Source organism: Triticum dicoccoides, chromosome 1B (assembly GCF_002162155.2).
Source record: "Triticum dicoccoides isolate Atlit2015 ecotype Zavitan chromosome 1B, WEW_v2.0, whole genome shotgun sequence".
Taxonomy (NCBI): domain Eukaryota; kingdom Viridiplantae; phylum Streptophyta; class Magnoliopsida; order Poales; family Poaceae; genus Triticum; species Triticum dicoccoides.
The window spans coordinates 35,318,243-35,338,111 of NC_041381.1; the positions used below are offsets into that span (position 1 = coordinate 35,318,243).

The following is a 19,869-nucleotide window of genomic DNA, read 5'->3' on the forward strand; positions in this document are numbered from 1 at the left end:
GGCGACAAGAGGGTGAATCTCTAGTCAGGCCACCCCGGGTGCCCCTTTCTCCTCCCGTCGTAGTCGTTGGTGGCCCTCCTCGGCTTCGCCTGTGCCGTTGGCGGCGATGGCGGAGTGTCCCTATGTGCTCCCCTGCCCATCTGTGTGCCTCTCCCTTCTCCCGACGGCGACCCCTCCTTCCTAGCCACCTCTGCCGGGGTGGTGCTCACCGACGGATCTGGCCTCTGCGGTGGCTGCCATCCCGGTCGTGCTCCAAGGCGGCCTCAGATCCAGCCGCCCGCCTGGCCGCCATGGTGGCCTCCTTCTAGATCTGTGCTGGAGGCGCCCGGTGGCCTTTCTTGGCCGGTGGGAGGACGACAAGGGGATGTGCCCCTCTGCTTGGCCTGGGCATGCTGCCCCTGCTCCCGTTCTTGGGGTTGGTCCCCGGCTAGATCTGGCTTGTTTAAGCGATGCATGCCCTATTCCCTGGAGGATGTTGTGGTAGATCTGGTCCATCGTTTTGGTGTGGTGAATGGGCTTCTTGCAATATTGGTTCGTGATGCATGGATGCCGGGACGGCGGCCTCATGCTGTGCGGGCGGCACTGGCTCTGTCGCGAACGGCGGCCGCAAGTTTTGTACGCAACTTGGGTCGTGTAGGCGATGAGGTTGTCGCCGGCATTCTCTGTTTCTAGTGAAGATCGACGCCCTCCGCTCATGGATGCACCCACCGGTCTGATCCAGCCTTGGCGGCTTCATCACAACGACCCGTTGATAGTGTCCCAGACTAGGGGATGCATGCAATTGTTGGGGAGCGTAGCAGAAAATCAAAATTTTTCCTACGTGTCACCAAGATCTATCTATGGAGAAACCAGCAACGAGGGGAAGGAGAGTGCATCTACATACCCTTGTAGATCGCTAAGCGGAAGCGTTCAAGTGAACGGGGTTGATGGAGTCGTACTCGTCGTGATCCAAATCACCGATGATCCTAGTGCCGAACGGACGACACCTCCGCGTTCAACACACGTACAGCCCGGTGACGTCTCCCATGCCTTGATCCAGCAAGGAGAGAGGGAGAGGTTGAGGAAGACTCCATCCAGCAGCAGCACAACAGCGTGGTGGTGGTGGAGGAGCGTGGCAATCCTGCAGGGCTTCGCCAAGCACCGCGGGAGAGGAGGAGTACTTGGGAGAGGGGGAGGGCTGTGCCAGAACTTGGGTGAAGCTCCCATGCGCCTCCCCACTATATATAGGGGTGGAGGGGGCTGGTTTCTTGCCCTCCAAGTCCATTGGGGCGTTGGCAAAGGTGGGAGGAAAGAAATCCCATCATTTCCTTCCCCACCGATTGTTATCCCCCTTTTTTAGGGATCTTGATCTTATCCCTTCGGGATATGATCTTATTCCTTCTAAGGGAGGATCTTGGTGCGCCTTGACCAGGGGTGTGGGGCCTTGTCCCCACTACCCACGTTCATGTGGGTCCCCCATGTAGGTGGGCCCCACTCTGAAACCTTCTAGAACCTTCCCGGTACAAGACCGAAAAATCCCGAACATTTTCCGGTGGCCAAAATAGGACTTTCCATATATAAATCTTTACCTCCGGACCATTCCGGAACTCCTCGTGACGTCCGAGATCTCATCCGGGACTCCGAAAAACATTCGGTAACAACATACAAACTTCCTTTATAACCCTAGCGTCATCGAACCTTAAGTGTGTAGACCCTACGGGTTCGGAAACCATGCAGACATGACCGAGACGTTCTCCGGTCAATAACCAACAGCGGGATCTGGATACCCATGTGGGCTCCCACATGTTCCACGATGATCTCATCGAATGAACCACGATGTCAAGGACTCAATCGATCCCGTATACAATTCCCTTTGTCTACCGGTATTGTACTTGCCCGAGATTCGATCGTCGGTATACCGATACCTTGTTCAATCTCGTTACCGGCAAGTCTCTTTACTCGTTACGTAACACATCATCCCGCGATCAACTCTTTGATCACATTGTGCACATTATGATGATGTCCTACCGAGTGGGCCCAGAGATACCTCTCTGTCACATGGAGTGACAAATCCCAGTCTTGATTCGTGCCAACCCAACAGACACTTTCGGAGATACCTGTAGTGCACCTTTATAGCCACTCAGTTACGTTGTGACGTTTGGTACACCCAAAGCATTCCTACGGTATCCGGGAGTTGCACAATCTCATGGTCTAAGGAAATGATACTTGACATTAGAAAAGCTTTAGCATATGAACTACACGATCTTTGTGCTAGGCTTAGGATTGGGTCTTGTCCATCACATCATTCTCCTAATGATGTGATCCCATTATCAACGACATCCAATGTCCATGGTCAGGAAACCGTAACCATCTATTGATCAACGAGCTAGTCAATTAGAGGCTTACTAGGGACATGGTGTTGTCTATGTACCCACACATGTATCTGAGTTTCCTATCAATACAATTATAGCATGGATAATAAATGATTATCATGAACAAGGAAATATAATAATAATAACTAATTTATTATTGCCTCTAGGGCATATTTCCAAGAGTCTCCCACTTGCACTAGAGTCAATAATCTAGTTCACATCGCCATGTGATTAACACTGACAGGTCACATCGTCATGTGACCAACATCCAAAGAGTTTACTAGTGTCACTAAACTAGTTCACATCACCATGTGATTAAGACTCAATGAGTTCTGGGGTTTGATCATGTTTTGCTTGTGAGAGAGGTTTTAGTCAACGGGTCTGCAACATTCAGATCCCTATGTACTTCGCAAATCTCTAGGTCATATTGTAAATGCTGCTTCCACGCTCCACTTGGAGCTATTCCAAATGGTTGCTCCACTATACGTATCCGGTTTGCTACTCAGAGTCATTCGGATAGGTGTTAAAGCTTGCGTCAAGGTAAACCTTTACGCCGAACTCTTTATCACCTCCATAATCGAGAAACATGTCCTTATTTACTCCAAGGACAATTTTGACCGCTGTCCAATGATCCATTCCTGGATCATTCTTGTACCCCTTGACTGACTCATGGCAAGGCACACTTCCGGTGCGGTACACAGCATAGCATACTATAGAGTCTACGTCTGAAGCATAGGGGACGACCTTCGTCCTTTCTCTCTCTTCTGCCGTGGTCGAGCTTTAACTCTTAACGTCATACCTTACAACTCAGGCAAGAACTCCTTCTTTGACTGATCCATCTTGAACACCTTCAAGATCATGTCAAGGTATGTGCTCATTTGAAAGTACCATTAAGCATTTTTGATCTATCCTCATAGATCTTGATGCTCAATGTTCAAGTAGCTTAAAGTTTTCTATTGAAAAACACCTTTCAAATAACCCTATATGCTTTCCAGAAATTCTACATCATTTCTAATCAACAATATGTCAACAACATATACTCATCAGAAATTCTATAGTGCTCCCACTCACTTCTTTGGAAATACAAGTTTCTCATAAACTTTGTATAAACTCAAAATCTTTGATCATTTCATCAAAGCGTACATTCCAACTCCGAGATGCTTACTCCAGTCCTTAGAAGGATCGCTGGAGCTAGCATACCTTTTAGCATCCTTAGGATCGACAAAACCTTTCTGATTGTATTACATACAACCTTTCCTTACGAAAACTAGTAAGGAAACTCGTTTTGACATCCATCTGCCAGATTTCATAAATGCAGCTAATGCTAACATGATTCCGACAGACTTAAGCATCGCTACGGATGAGAAAATCTCATCGTAGTCAACTCCTTGAACTTGTGAAGAACTCTTCGCCACAAGTCAAGCTTCATAGACGATTACCGTCCATGTTCGTCTTCTTCTTCTTAAAGATCCATTTATCTCAATGGCTTGCTGATCATCGGGCAAGTCCTCCAAAGTCCATGCTTTGTTATGATACATGGATCCTATCTCGGATTTCATGGCTTCTAACCATTTGTCGGAATATGGGCCCACCATCGCTTCTCCATAGCTCGTAGGTTCATTGTTGTCTAGCAACATGACCTTCAAGACAGGATCGCAATACCACTCCGAAGCAGTACGCGTCCTTGTCGTCCTACGAGGTTCGATAGTGACTTGATCCTGAAGCTTCATGGTCACTATCATAAGCTTCCACTTCAATTGGTGTAGGTGCCACAGGAACAACTTCCTGTGCCCTGCTACACACTTGTTGAAGTGACGGTTCAATAACCTCATCAAGTCTCCACCATCCTCCCACTCAATTTTCCAGACGAACTTTTCCTCGAGAAAGGACCCGATTCAAGAAACAATCCCTATTGCTTTCGGGTCTGAACTAGGAGGTATACCCAACTGTTTTGGGTGTCCTATGAAGATGCATTTTATCCGCTTTGGGTTCGAGCTTATCAACCTGAAACTTTTTCACATAAGCGTCGCAGCCCCAAACCTTTAAGAAACGACAACTTAGGTTTCTCCAAACCATAGTTCAAATGGTGTCGTCTCAACGGAATTACGTGGTGCCCTATAAAGTGAGTGCGGTTGTCTCTAATGCCTAACCCATGAACTATAGTGGTAATTCGATAAGAGACATCATGGTACGCACCATATCCAATAGGGTGCAACTATGATGTTCGGACACACCATCACAGTATGGTGTTCCAGTCGGTATTAATTGTGAAACAATTTCCACAATGTCTTAATTGCGTGCCAAAACTCGTAACTCACATACTCATCTCTATGATCATATCATAGACATTTTATCCTCTTGTCACGATGATCTTCAACTTCACACTGAAATTAATTGAACCATTCAATAATTCAGATTTATGTTTCATCAAGTAAATATACTCAGTATCTACTCAAATCATCCGTGAAGTAAGAACATAACGATATCCACTGCGTGCCTCGGCACTCATTGGACTGCACACATCAAAATGTGTTACTTCCAACAAGTTGCTATCTTGTTCCATCTTACTGAAACCGAGGCTTTTCAGTCATTTTTCCCATGTGGTATGATTTGCATATCTCAAGTGATTCAAAATCAAGTGAGTCCAAACGATCCATCTGCATGGAGTTTCTTCATGCGTATACACCAATAGACATGGTTCGCATGTCTCAAACTTTTCAAAAACGAGTGAGTCCAAAGATCCATCAACATGGAGCTTCTCCATGCGTTTTATACCAATATGACTTACATGGCAGTGCGACAAGTAAGTGGTACTATCATTACTATCTTATATCTTTTGGCATGAAAATGTGTATCACTACGATCGAGATTCAATAAACCATTCCTTTAGGTGCAAGACCATTGAAGGTATTATTCAAATAAATAGAGTAACCATTATTCTTCTTAAATGAATAACCATATTGCGATAGACATAATCCAATCATGTCTATGCTCAACGCAAACACCAAATGACAATTATTCAGGTTTAATACTAATCTTGATGGTAGAGGGAGCGTGCGATGTTTGATCACATCAAACTTGGAAACACTTCCAACACATATCATCAGCTCACCTTTAGCAAGTCTCCCGTTTATTCCGTAGCTCTTTTATTTCGAGTTACTAACACTTAGCAACCGAAACGGTATCTTAATACCCTGGTGCTACTAGAAGTACTAGTGAAGTACACATTAACATAATGTATATCCAATATACTTCTATCGACCTTGCCAGCCTTCTCATCTACCAAGTATCTAGGGTAATACTGCTCCAGTGGCTGTTCCCCTTATTACAGAAGCACTTAGTCTCGGGTTTGGGTTCAACCTTGGGTTTCTTCACTAGAGCAGCAGCTGATTTGCCGTTTCATGAAGTATCCCTTCTTGCCCTTGCCCTTCTTGAAACTAGTGGTTTCACCAACCATCCACAATTGATGCTCCTTCTTGATTTCTACTTTCGCGGTGTCAAACATCGCGAATACCTCAAGGATCATCATATCTATCCCTGATATGTTATAGTTCATCACGAAGCTCTAGCAGCTTGGTGGCAATGACTTTGGAGAAACATCACTATCTCATTTGGAAGATCAACTCCCACTCGATTCAAGTGATTGTTGCATTCAGACAATCTGAGCACAAGCTCAACGATTGAGCTTCTCTCCCTTAGTTTGAAGGTTAAGAAAATTGTCGGAGGTCTTATACCTCTTGACGTGGGCACGAGCCTGAAATCCCAATTTCATCCCTCGAAACATCTCATATGTTCCGCGACATTTTGAAAACGTCTTTGGTGCCTCTACTCTAAACCATTTAACTGAACTATCACGTAGTTATCAAAATGTGTATGTCCGATGTTCTTAACATCCACAGACGACGTTTGGGGTTCTGCACACTGAGCGGTGCATTAAGGACATAAGCTTTCTACTAATCGCATAATCGCTACTATCAACTTTCAACTATATTTTCTCTAGGAACATATCTAAAACAGTAGAACTAAAGCGCGAGCTATGACATAATTTGCAAAGGGTCTTTTGACTATGTTCAGGATAATTAAGTTCATCTTATGAACTCCCACTCAGATAGACATCCCTCTAGTCATCTAAGTGATTACATGATCCGAGTCAACTAGGCCGTGTCCGATCATCACGTGAGACGGACTAGTCATCATCGGTGAACATCTTTATGTTGATCGTATCTACTATACGACTCATGCTCGACCTTTTGGTCTCTTGTGTTCCGAGGCCATGTTTGTACATGCTAGTCTCGTCAAGTTAACCTAAGTGTTTCGCGTGTGTAAATCTGGCTTACACCCGTTGTATGTGAACGTAAGAATCTATCACACGCGATCATCACGTGGTGCTTCGAAACGACGAACTTTCGCAACGGTGCACAGTTAGGGGGAACACTTTCTTGAAATTTTAATGAGGGATCATCTTATTTACTACCGTCGTTCTAAGAAAATAAGATGCATAAACATGATAAACATCACATGCAATCAAATAGTGACATGATATGGCCAATATCATTTTGCTCCTTTTGATTTCCATCTTCGGGGCTCCATGATCATCATCGTCACCGGCATGACACCATGATCTCCATCATCATGATCTCCATCATCGTGTCTCCATGAAGTTGTCTCGCCAACTTATTACTTCTACTACTATGGCTACCGGTTAGCAATAAAGTAAAGTAATTACATGGCGTTGTTCAATGACACGCAGGTCATACAATAAATAAAGACAACTCCTATGGCTCCTGCCGGTTGTCATACTCATCGACATGCAAGTCGTGATTCCTATTACAAGAACATGATCAATCTCATACATCACATATCATTCATCACATTCTTCTTGGCCATATCACATCACATAGCATACCCTGCAAAAACAAGTTAGACGTCCTCTAATTGTTGTTTGCATGTTTTACGTGGCTGCTATGGGTTTCTAGCAAGAACGTTTCTTACCTACGCAAAAGCCACAACGTGATATGCCAATTGCTATTTACCCTGCATATGGACCCTTTTCATCGAATCCGATCCGACTAAAGTGGGAGAGACTGGCACCCGCTAGCCACCTTATGCAACAAGTGCATGTCAGTCGGTGGAACCTGTCTCACGTAAATGTATGTGTAAGGTCGGTCCGGGCCGCTTCATCCCACAATTCCGCCGAATCAAGATTGGACTAGTAACGGTAAGCATATTGAACAAAATCAACGCCCACAACTACTTTGTGTTCTACTCATGCATAGAATCTACGCAATAGACCTAGCTCATGATGCCACTGTTGGGGAGCGTAGCAGAAAATCAAAAATTTTCCTACGTGTCACCAAGATCTATCTATGGAGAAACCAGCAACGAGGGGAAGGAGAGTGCATCTACATACACTTGTAGATCGCTAAGCGGAAGCGTTCAAGTGAACGGGGTTGATGGAGTCGTACTCGTCGTGATCCAAATCACCGATGATCCTAGTGCCGAACGGACGACACCTCCGCGTTCAACACACGTACAGCCCGGTGACGTCTCCCATGCCTTGATCCAGTAAGGAGAGAGGGAGAGGTTGAGGAAGACTCCATCCAGCAGCAGCACAACGGCGTGGTGGTGGTGGAGGAGCGTGGCAATCCTGCAGGGCTTCGCCAAGCACCGTGGGGGAGGAGGAGTACTTGGGAGAGGGGGAGGGCTGCGCCAGAACTTGGGTGAAGCTCCCATGCGCCTCCCCACTATATATAGGGGTGGAGGGGGCTGGTTTCTTGCCCTCCAAGTCCATTGGGGCGTTGGCAAAGGTGGGAGGAAAGAAATCTCATCATTTCCTTCCCCACCGATTGTTATCCCCCTTTTTTAGGGATCTTGATCTTATCCCTTCGGGATATGATCTTATTCCTTCTAAGGGAGGATCTTGGTGCGCCTTGACCAGGGGTGTGGGGCCTTGTCCCCACTACCCACGTTCATGTGGGTCCCCCCATGCAGGTGGGCCCCACTCCGGAACCTTCTAGAACCTTCCCGGTACAATACCGAAAAATCCCAAACATTTTCCGGTGGCCAAAATAGGACTTACCATATATAAATCTTTACCTCCGGACCATTCCGGAACTCCTCGTGACGTCCGAGATCTCATCCGGGACTCCGAACAACATTCGGTAACCACATACAAACTTCCTTTATAACCCTAGCATCATCGAACCTTAAGTGTGTAGAACCTACGGGTTCGGGAACCATGCAGACATGACCGAGACGTTCTCCGGTCAATAACCAACAGCGGGATCTGGATACCCATGTGGGCTCCCACATGTTCCACGATGATCTCATTGAATGAACCACGATGTCAAGGACTCAATCGATCCCGTGTACAATTCCCTTTGTCTAACGGTATTGTACTTGCCCGAGATTCGATCGTCGGTATACCGATACCTTGTTCAATCTCGTTACCGGCAAGTCTCTTTACTCGTTACGTAACACATCATCCCACGATCAACTCTTTGATCACATTGTGCACATTATGATGATGTCCTACCGAGTGGGCCCAGAGATACCTCTCCGTCACACGGAGTGACAAATCCCAGTCTCGATTCGTGCCAACCCAACAGACACTTTCGGATATACCTGTAGTGCACCTTTATAGCCACTCAGTTACGTTGTGACGTTTGGTACACCCAAAGCATTCCTACGGTATCCGGGAGTTGCACAATCTCATGGTCTAAGGAAATGATACTTGACATTAGAAAAGCTTTAGCATATGAACTACACGATCTTTGTGCTAGGCTTAGGATTGGGTCTTGTCCATCACATCATTCTCCTAATGATGTGATCCCATTATCAACGACATCCAATGTCCATGGTCAGGAAACCGTAACCATCTATTGATCAACGAGCTAGTCAATTAGAGGCTTACTAGGGACATGGTGTTGTCTATGTACCCACACATGTATCTGAGTTTCCTATCAATACAATTATAGCATGGATAATAAATGATTATCATGACCAAGGAAATATAATAATAATAACTAATTTATTATTGCCTCTAGGGCATATTTCCAACAGTCTCCCACTTGCACTAGAGTCAATAATCTAGTTCACATCGCCATGTGACTAACACTGACAGGTCACATCATCATGTGACCAACATCCAAAGAGTTTACTAGTGTCACTAAACTAGTTCACATCACCATGTGATTAAGACTCAATGAGTTCTGGGGTTTGATCATGTTTTGCTTGTGACAGAGGTTTTAGTCAACGGGTCTGCAACATTCAGATCCGTATGTACTTCGCAAATCTCTAGGTCATATTATAAATGCTGCTTCCACGCTCCACTTGAAGCTATTCCTAATGGTTGCTCCACTATACGTATCCGGTTTGCTACTCAGAGTCATTCGGATAGGTGTTAAATCTTGCGTCAACGTAAACCTTTACGCCGAACTCTTTATCACCTCCATAATCGAGAAACATGTCCTTATTTACTCCAAGGACAATTTTGACCGCTGTCCAATGATCCATTCCTGGATCATTCTTGTACCCCTTGACTGACTCATGGCAAGGCACACTTCCGGTGTGGTACACAGCATAGCATACTATAGAGTCTACGTCTAAAGCATAGGGGACGACCTTCGTCCTTTCTCTCTCTTCTGCTGTGGTCGAGCTTTAACTCTTAACTTCATACCTTACAACTCAGGCAAGAACTCCTTCTTTGACTGATCCATCTTGAACACCTTCAAGATCATGTCAAGGTATGTGCTCATTTGAAAGTACAATTAAGCATTTTTGATCTATCCTCATAGATCTTGATGCTCAATGTTCAAGTAGCTTAATCCAAATTTTCTATTGAAAAACACCTTTCAAATAACCCTATATGCTTTCTAGAAATTCTACATCATTTCTGATCAACAATATGTCAACAACATATACTCATCAGAAATTCTATAGTGCTCCCACTCACTTCTTTGGAAATACAAGTTTCTCATAAACTTTGTATAAACTCAAAATCTTTGATCATTTCATCAAAGCGTACATTCCAACTCCGAGATGCTTACTCCAGTCCTTAGAAGGATCGCTGGAGCTAGCATACCTTTTAGCATCCTTAGGATCGACAAAACCTTTCTGATTGTATTACATACAACCTTTCCTTACGAAAACTGGTAAGGAAACTCGTTTTGACATCCATCTGCCAGATTTCATAAATGCAGCTAATGCTAACATGATTCCGATGGACTTAAGCATCGCTACGGATGAGAAAATCTCATCGTAGTCAACTCCTTGAACTTGTGAAGAACTCTTCGCCACAAGTCAAGCTTCATAGACGGTGACATTTCCGTCCACGTTCGTCGTCTTCTTCTTAAAGATCCATTTATCTCAATGGCTTGCCGATCATCGGGCAAGTCCACCAAAGTCCATGCTTTGTTATGATACATGGATCCTATCTCGGATTTCATGGCTTCTAACCATTTGTCGGAATATGAGCCCACCATCGCTTCTCCATAGCTCGTAGGTTCATTGTTGTCTAGCAACATGACCTTCAAGACAGGATCACAATACCACTCCAAAGCAGTACACGTCCTTGTCGTCCTACAAGGTTCGGTAGTGACTTGATCCTGAAGCTTCATGGTCACTATCATAAGCTTCCACTTCAATTGGTGTAGGTGCCACATGAACAACTTCCTGTGCCCTGCTACACACTTGTTGAAGTGACGGTTCAATAACCTCATCAAGTCTCCACCATCCTCCCACTCAATTTTCCAGACGAACTTTTCCTCGAGAAAGGACCCGATTCAAGAAACAATCCCTATTGCTTTCGGATCTGAACTAGGAGGTATACCCAACTATTTTGGGTGTCCTATGAAGATGCATTTTATCCGCTTTGGGTTCAAGCTTATCAACCTGAAACTTTTTCACATAAGCGTCGCAGCCCCAAACCTTTAAGAAACGACAACTTAGGTTTCTCCAAACCATAGTTCAAATGGTGTCGTCTCAACGGAATTACGTGGTGCCCTATAAAGTGAGTGCGGTTGTCTCTAATGCCTAACCCATGAACTATAGTGGTAATTCGATAAGAGACATCATGGTACGCACCATATCCAATAGGGTGCAACTATGATGTTCGGACACACCATCACACTATGGTGTTCCAGACGGTATTAATTGTGAAACAATTTCCACAATGTCTTAATTGCGTGCCAAAACTCGTAACTCACATACTCATCTCTATGATCATATCATAGACATTTTATCCTCTTGTCACGATGATCTTCAACTTCACACTGAAATTAATTGAACCATTCAATAATTCAGATTTATGTTTCGTCAAGTAAATATACTCAGTATCTACTCAAATCATCCGTGAAGTAAGAACATAACGATATCCACTGCGTGCCTCGGCACTCATTGGACTGCACACATCAAAATGTGTTACTTCCAACAAGTTGCTATCTTGTTCCATCTTACTGAAACCGAGGCTTTTCAGTCATTTTGCCCATGTGGTATGATTTGCATATCTCAAGTGATTCAAAATCAAGTGAGTCCAAACGATCCATCTGCATGGAGTTTCTTCATGCGTATACACCAATAGACATGGTTCACATGTCTCAAACTTTTCAAAAACGAGTGAGTCCAAAGATCCATCAACATGGAGCTTCTCCATGCGTTTTATACCAATATGACTTACATGGAAGTGCGACAAGTAAGTGGTACTATCATTACTATCTTATATCTTTTGGCATGAAAATGTGTATCACTACGATCGAGATTCAATAAACCATTCCTTTAGGTGCAAGACCATTGAAGGTATTATTCAAATAAATAGAGTAACCATTATTCGTCTTAAATGAATAACCATATTGCGATAGACATAATCCAATCATGTCTATGCTCAACGCAAACACCAAATGACAATTATTCAGGTTTAATACTAATCTTGATGGTAGAGGGAGCGTGCGATGTTTGATCACATCAAACTTGGAAACACTTCCAACACATATCATCAGCTCACCTTTAGCAAGTCTCCCGTTTATTCCGTAGCTCTTTTATTTCGAGTTACTAACACTTAGCAACCGAAACGGTATCTTAATACCCTGGTGCTACTAGAAGTACTAGTGAAGTACACATTAACATAATGTATATCCAATATACTTCTATCGACCTTGCCAGCCTTCTCATCTACCAAGTATCTAGGGTAATACTGCTCCAGTGGCTGTTCCCCTTATTACAGAAGCACTTAGTCTCGGGTTTGGGTTCAACCTTGGGTTTCTTCACTAGAGCAGCAGCTGATTTGCCGTTTCATGAAGTATCCCTTCTTGCCCTTGCCCTTCTTGAAACTAGTGGTTTCACCAACCATCCACAATTGATGCTCCTTCTTGATTTCTACTTTCGCGGTGTCAAACATCGCGAATACCTCAAGGATCATCATATCTATCCCTGATATGTTATAGTTCATCACGAAGCTCTAGCAGCTTGGTGGCAATGACTTTGGAGAAACATCACTATCTCATCTGGAAGATCAACTCCCACTCGATTCAAGTGATTGTTGCATTCAGACAATCTGAGCACAAGCTCAACGATTGAGCTTCTCTCCCTTAGTTTGCAGGTTAAGAAAATTGTCGGAGGTCTTATACCTCTTGACGTGGGCACGAGCTTGAAATCCCAATTTCAGCCCTCGAAACATCTCATATGTTCCGCGACATTTTGAAAACGTCTTTGGTGCCTCTACTCTAAACCATTTAACTGAACTATCACGTAGTTATCAAAATGTGTATGTCCGATGTTCTTAACATCCACAGACGACATTTGGGGTTCTGCACACTGAGCGGTGCATTAAGGACATAAGCTTTCTACTGATCGCATAATCGTTACTATCAACTTTCCACTATATTTTCTCTAGGAACATATCTAAAACAGTAGAACTAAAGCGCGAGCTATGACATAATTTGCAAAGGGTCTTTTGACTATGTTCAGGATAATTAAGTTCATCTTATGAACTCCCACTCATATAGACATCCCTCTAGTCATCTAAGTGATTACATGATCCGAGTCAACTAGGCCGTGTCCGATCATCACGTGAGACGGACTAGTCATCATCGGTGAACATCTTTATGTTGATCGTATCTACTATACGACTCATGCTCGACCTTTTGGTCTCTTGTGTTCCGAGGCCATGTCTGTACATGCTAGTCTCGTCAAGTTAACCTAAGTGTTTCGTGTGTGTAAATCTGGCTTACACCCGTTGTATGTGAACGTAAGAATCTATCACACCCGATCATCACGTGGTGCTTCGAAACGACGAACTTTCGCAACGGCGCACAGTTAGGGGGAACACTTTCTTGAAATTTTAATGAGGGATCATCTTATTTACTACCGTCGTTCTAAGCAAATAAGATGCATAAACATGATAAACATCACATGCAATCAAATAGTGACATGATATGGCCAATATCATTTTGCTCCTTTTGATCTCCATCTTCGGGGCTCCATGATCATCATCGTCACCGGCATGACACCATGATCTCCATCATCATGATCTCCATCATCGTGTCTCCATGAAGTTGTCTCGCCAACTTATTACTTCTACTACTATGGCTATCGGTTAGCAATAAAGTAAAGTAATTACATGGCGTTGTTCAATGACACGCAGGTCATACAATAAATAAAGACAACTCCTATGGCTCCTGCCGGTTGTCATACTCATCGACATGCAAGTCGTGATTCCTATTACAAGAACATGATCAATCTCATACATCACATATCATTCATCACATTCTTCTTGGCCATATCACATCACATAGCATACCCTGCAAAAACAAGTTAGACGTCCTCTAATTGTTGTTTGCATGTTTTACGTGGCTGCTATGGGTTTCTAGCAAGAACGTTTCTTACCTAGGCAAAAGCCACAACGTGATATGCCAATTGCTATTTACCCTTCATATGGACCCTTTTCATCGAATCCGATCCGACTAAAGTGGGAGAGACTGGCACCCACTAGCCACCTTATGCAATAAGTGCATGTCAGTCGGTGGAACCTGTCTCACGTAAGTGTATGTGTAAGGTCGGTCCGGGCCGCTTCATCCCACAATTCCGCCGAATCAAGATTGGACTAGTAACGATAAGCATATTGAACAAAATCAACGCCCACAACTACTTTGTGTTCTACTCGTGCATAGAATCTACGCAATAGACCTAGCTCATGATGCCACTGTTGGGGAGCGTAGCAAAAAATCAAAAAATTTCCTACGTGTCACCAAGATCTATCTATGGAGAAACCAGCAACGAGGGGAAGGAGAGTGCATCTACATACCCTTGTAGATCGCTAAGCGGAACCGTTCAAGTGAACGGGGTTGATGGAGTCGTACTCGTCGTGATCCAAATCACCGATGATCCTAGTGCCGAACGGACGACACCTCCGCGTTCAACACACATACAGCCCGGTGACGTCTCCCATGCCTTGATCCAGCAAGGAGAGAGGGAGAGGTTGAGGAAGACTCCATCCAGCAGCAGCACAACGGCGTGGTGGTGGTGGAGGAGCGTGGCAATCCTGCAGGGCTTCGCCAAGCACCGTGGGAGAGGAGGAGTACTTGGGAGAGGGGGAGGGCTGCGCCAGAACTTGGGTGAAGCTCCCATGCGCCTCCCCACTATATATAGGGGTGGAGGGGGCTGGTTTCTTGCCCCCCAAGTCCATTGGGGCGTTGGCAAAGGTGGGAGGAAAGAAATCTCATCATTTCGTTCCCCACCGATTGTTATCCCCCTTTTTTTAGGGATCTTGATCTTATCCCTTCGGGATATGATCTTATTCCTTCTAAGGGAGGATCTTGGTGCGCCTTGACCAGGGGTGTGGGGCCTTGTCCCCACTACCCACGTTCATGTGGGTCCCCCCATGCAGGTGGGCCCCACTCCGGAACCTTCTAGAACCTTCCCGGTACAATACCGAAAAATCCCGAACATTTTCCGGTGGCCAAAATAGGACTTCCCATATATAAATCTTTACCTCCGGACCATTCCGAAACTCCTCGTGACGTCCGAGATCTCATCCGGGACTCCGAACAACATTCGGTAACCACATACAAACTTCCTTTATAACCCTAGCGTCATCGAACCTTAAGTGTGTAGACCCTACGGGTTCGGGAACCATGCAGACATGACCGAGACGTTCTCCGGTCAATAACCAACAGCGGGATCTGGATACCCATGTGGGCTCCCACATGTTCCACGATGATCTCATCGAATGAACCACGATGTCAAGGACTCAATCGATCCCGTGTACAATTCCCTTTGTCTAACGGTATTGTACTTGCCCGAGATTCGATCGTCGGTATACCGATACCTTGTTCAATCTCGTTACCGGCAAGTCTCTTTACTCGTTACGTAACACATCATCCCGCGATCAACTCTTTGATCACATTGTGCACCTTATGATGATGTCCTACCGAGTGGGCCCAGAGATACCTCTCCGTCACACGGAGTGACAAATCCCAGTCTCGATTCGTGCCAACCCAACAGACACTTTCGGAGATACCTGTAGTGCACCTTTATAGCCACTCAGTTACGTTGTGACGTTTGGTACACCCAAAGCATTCCTACGGTATCCGGGAGTTGCACAATCTCATGGTCTAAGGAAATGATACTTGACATTAGAAAAGCTTTAGCATATGAACTACACGATCTTTGTGCTAGGCTTAGGATTGGGTCTTGTCCATCACATCATTCTCCTAATGATGTGATCCCATTATCAACGACATCCAATGTCCATGGTCAGGAAACCGTAACCATCTATTGATCAACGAGCTAGTCAATTAGAGGCTTACTAGGGACATGGTGTTGTCTATGTACCCACACATGTATCTGAGTTTCCTATCAATACAATCATAGCATGGATAATAAACGATTATCATGAACAAGGAAATATAATAATAATAACTAATTTATTATTGCCTCTAGGGCATATTTCCAACAGTAATGTCACCCCTCCATTCATGCGTCAGGCCAAGGACCCACCGGTAACTGAAGAATGGGCCCTGCATGCCCTGTCCCTCGGCGTAATCATGACAGAACTCTCCGAAGACTTGGCGTAAGGAATATTTGAATAAGCGGATGCTTATTCCTAGATTGTAAGATCCATCACTACAAATTTTGCTCTGTTTTGCAACGTTTCACTTTTATCACATATAACCGTTTTTCATCAGGGAAAATATACTGGGTACGTTTTCCGGCCATCACCGCCACCATCACCGAAGCACCGTCATAAAAAATGAAATATTGATGGTACCATTTTTTTCCGCCATGCAAGATCACATCCTAGCTGACAAACTTAAAAACGTCGCTGAAACTATCTTCAGCGATGGACATAAAATGTCACTAGAACTATCATCGTATACATCTAGAAATCATCGCTGATACTATCTTCAGCATCACCCTCATGTTCAGAATTCCTTTCCTTTTATTGGACAAGACCTAAAAATAGTCATTAACACAAATAAAATTTCAACTCATTTTAGCCAACCTTTTCATACACTTGCAGTTCAAATTTTAATTATATTCACTAAATGCTTAGAAATAAACTAAATAACTTAAATATAGAAAACATAGCCCCAAAATGGCAAATAATTAGATTGAATATGTAATGATTTATGTTGAGCGTAGAAAAAGTTTCATGGCCAATGGGTGAAGAAGTGGTTGATTTTCCATCAAATTTGACCGCTCCCTCTCAAAACCAAAATTCTTTATCCACGATGGTCCAGTTTCTTAGCACTATATGTTACAACAATCGCGAGATATTCTCAATTTTTTACCACTGCCTCTTGGGATCATATAATGATCTCATGCTAGGTTTCATGTTTTTCAGACTTTATTCGTGTTTTTCTTTCATTAAAAACCCAATAACCTTTAATGTTTTCGGTCGAATCTTGGCACCGTCATCATGGTTGGAAACCTGTTTCTTTTATTCTATCGGGATCTATAGTGCCTAAAATAGATTTTCTTTTTAGATTTTGATTGAAATTTTGGCATTAGAAACCCAATAGCCATAATATGCTGGGTCGAGTCTTGGCCACATTATCATGGTTCGAATCCCCTTTCTTATATTCTCTAGTGCCTAAAATAGACTTATGTTTTTGGTTTGCATTCTTTTGCATTAAAAACCCAATAACCTTAATATGTTGGGTCGGGCCTTTATCATGGTCGGAACCCCTTTCTTCTAATGTATAGTGCCTAAACATAGACTTGTGTTTCCTAATTTTTTTTATATTTTGTTTGCATTTTTGGCATTAGAAACCCAATAACTCAATGTTTTGGTCGAGTCTTGACACTATCATATTTGGACTTCCTTTCCTTTTATTGGATAAGACCTATACATAGACTCATTAACAAAAATCTGATTTTTTTAACCCAATTTTGACACCTTTTCATGCACTAGCAGTATTTTCTTAATTATATTACCAAATCCTAGAAATGCACTAAATGGCTTAAAAATAGCAAACGAACCGTAAAAATACCAAGTTTTGTTATAGAACCAATAAGCTCCATTTGGTAGAATTAAGAATAGAAAATAAAAGAAAAGAGAGAAAAGAAAAGAGAAGGCTTTTAGGGTCTTCTTCGGGTGTTTTGTTCTCTAGTGTTTTAGTCTTCCAAGTGTGAATACTAGGCAAACAACCAATTTTCCTATTGTCGGGTTTTTGAGAGTGGTTTCTCAGGGGACTCAACAAAGGTCATGTTTGCCTAGGTTCATGTTCTACAGTTCATTTGCATTCGGAATTAAGAAAAGATCAATAACCTTCATGTTTGGGGTGCACTATTCGCACACGCTTGTTCATTGTGTTTAAGCTGTTTTCCGAGTGTTCTGTGCTACTCCCTCCGTTCGGAATTACTTGTCTCGGAAATGGATGTATCTAAAACTAAAATAGTTCTAGATACATCCATTTCCGAGACAAGTAATTCCGAACGGAGGAAGTATTTGCCTAGTGTTACAGTTTTCGGAGTGTAAACACTAGGCAAACGACGGATTTGCCTAGTAACTGATTTTTGCCGAGTGTTTATCGGGGACGTTAATTCGGCAAAATTTATCCTCTTGAGTGCCCCATAAAATACGCTTGACAAACAACATGACAGTGGACAAAATCGACAATTCCAGTAGGGTTAATCCGTCGTTACTATACTTACATTGCACTCCACAGTAATGAGCCAGCCCGTTGTATGCCTCGTCTCTTCCTACGGCCGCTGCCATCATCCCGTTCATGCGGGCACCCATCCGTGCAGTGAACACATGATTGTTGTAGCTAAGCTCTGCCTGATGAAACCCATCCATCTGTGCAGTTCAGACGGCGTTATGCTCGTACAGTACTAGTTAGCTGGGAGGGTTGCTGATCCGCGTGCAGAGTTGTTGACACCCTCCCTCCACTTCCAAGTGTTAGTTAACTGGGGTAGCCGCGCGTGCCGTGTTGTTGATCTACATGCATGCCCCCTTGGCGTGTGCGCGCCCCCTTGATCTTGACATTACATTGGTGCATGCACAGATGCACTACCCGTCCCATCCACACATGCTTGCTATGCCAATCTGTGAGACTGTTGCTGAAGCGGACGGAGCATGGTTACAAACCAAGGACAGCCTTGATAATAAGACAAATCGTCTCCATGCTCGTATGCTTACCGGCCCATTATTTGTCCGACGATGCGCGTGACTTCCAGAAGATACCGTGCACAGGATGCACAGGATGGTCTCCATGCTCGTATGCTTACCGGCCCATTAATTTAGTGAATATACTAGCAAAAGAGCCCGTGAGTTATAACGGGATAAAAAACACAACACACTCTTAACCGAACAACCATCACTCAAGACCACAATAGGTCCATCTCCTTTATTTTAGCGACGCATCATATATGTGTTGCCGCTTATCTTTCTTCTCACCCTCACCGGCAATGGCCTTAGTGTTCACACAAACCAAAACATGTTTGAATGTGGTTAATCCTAAGACCTCTCTCTCTCTGTGTGTGTGTGTCTCTCTCTCTCTCCTTTACACTCGCGATGAGAAATTTGTTGTTTTCCCCTGTGATGTATTCAGAGGTATGCATCTGTAGTTCTCGATGTTTTCTTTTCCCTATATGACTATAGTGGGTGTTTATTTGCAACCCGGATCGCCGCCTGTACGAAAGAAAAAATGGATCATGCGCTATAGTTATAAGTTTGCATCCAAAACAATATCTAAAAAATATTTAACAGGTAAAATTAACATCATATTCAGATTTCACACATTTTTCTAATCAAATATCATATATAAGATGTTAAAATCAGAGTTACGGTATAAAAGATATGTATAATTTAGAAAACCATTTGTTTGACTTAAATATCTTCGAAAATAATCTTTATAAATACTTAACAGGTTAAAATAATCTTATATTCATATTCTACATATTTTTCTAATCAAATTTCATATATAACATGTTTAAATCCAAGTTACGGTTTAAAAGATACGGATGGTTTAGAAAAGGATTTGTTTGACTTAAATAAGATCCGCGGATGGAATACCTA

At 43.5% G+C, this 19,869-nt stretch overlaps 1 pseudogene; it reads right to left on the minus strand.

The window, feature by feature from the left end:
* The window catches only part of LOC119300490, a 22,274-nt pseudogene extending 3,661 nt beyond the window's left edge, over positions 1 to 18,613 (minus strand).
* Positions 18,614 to 19,869: the final 1,256 nt, after the last annotated feature.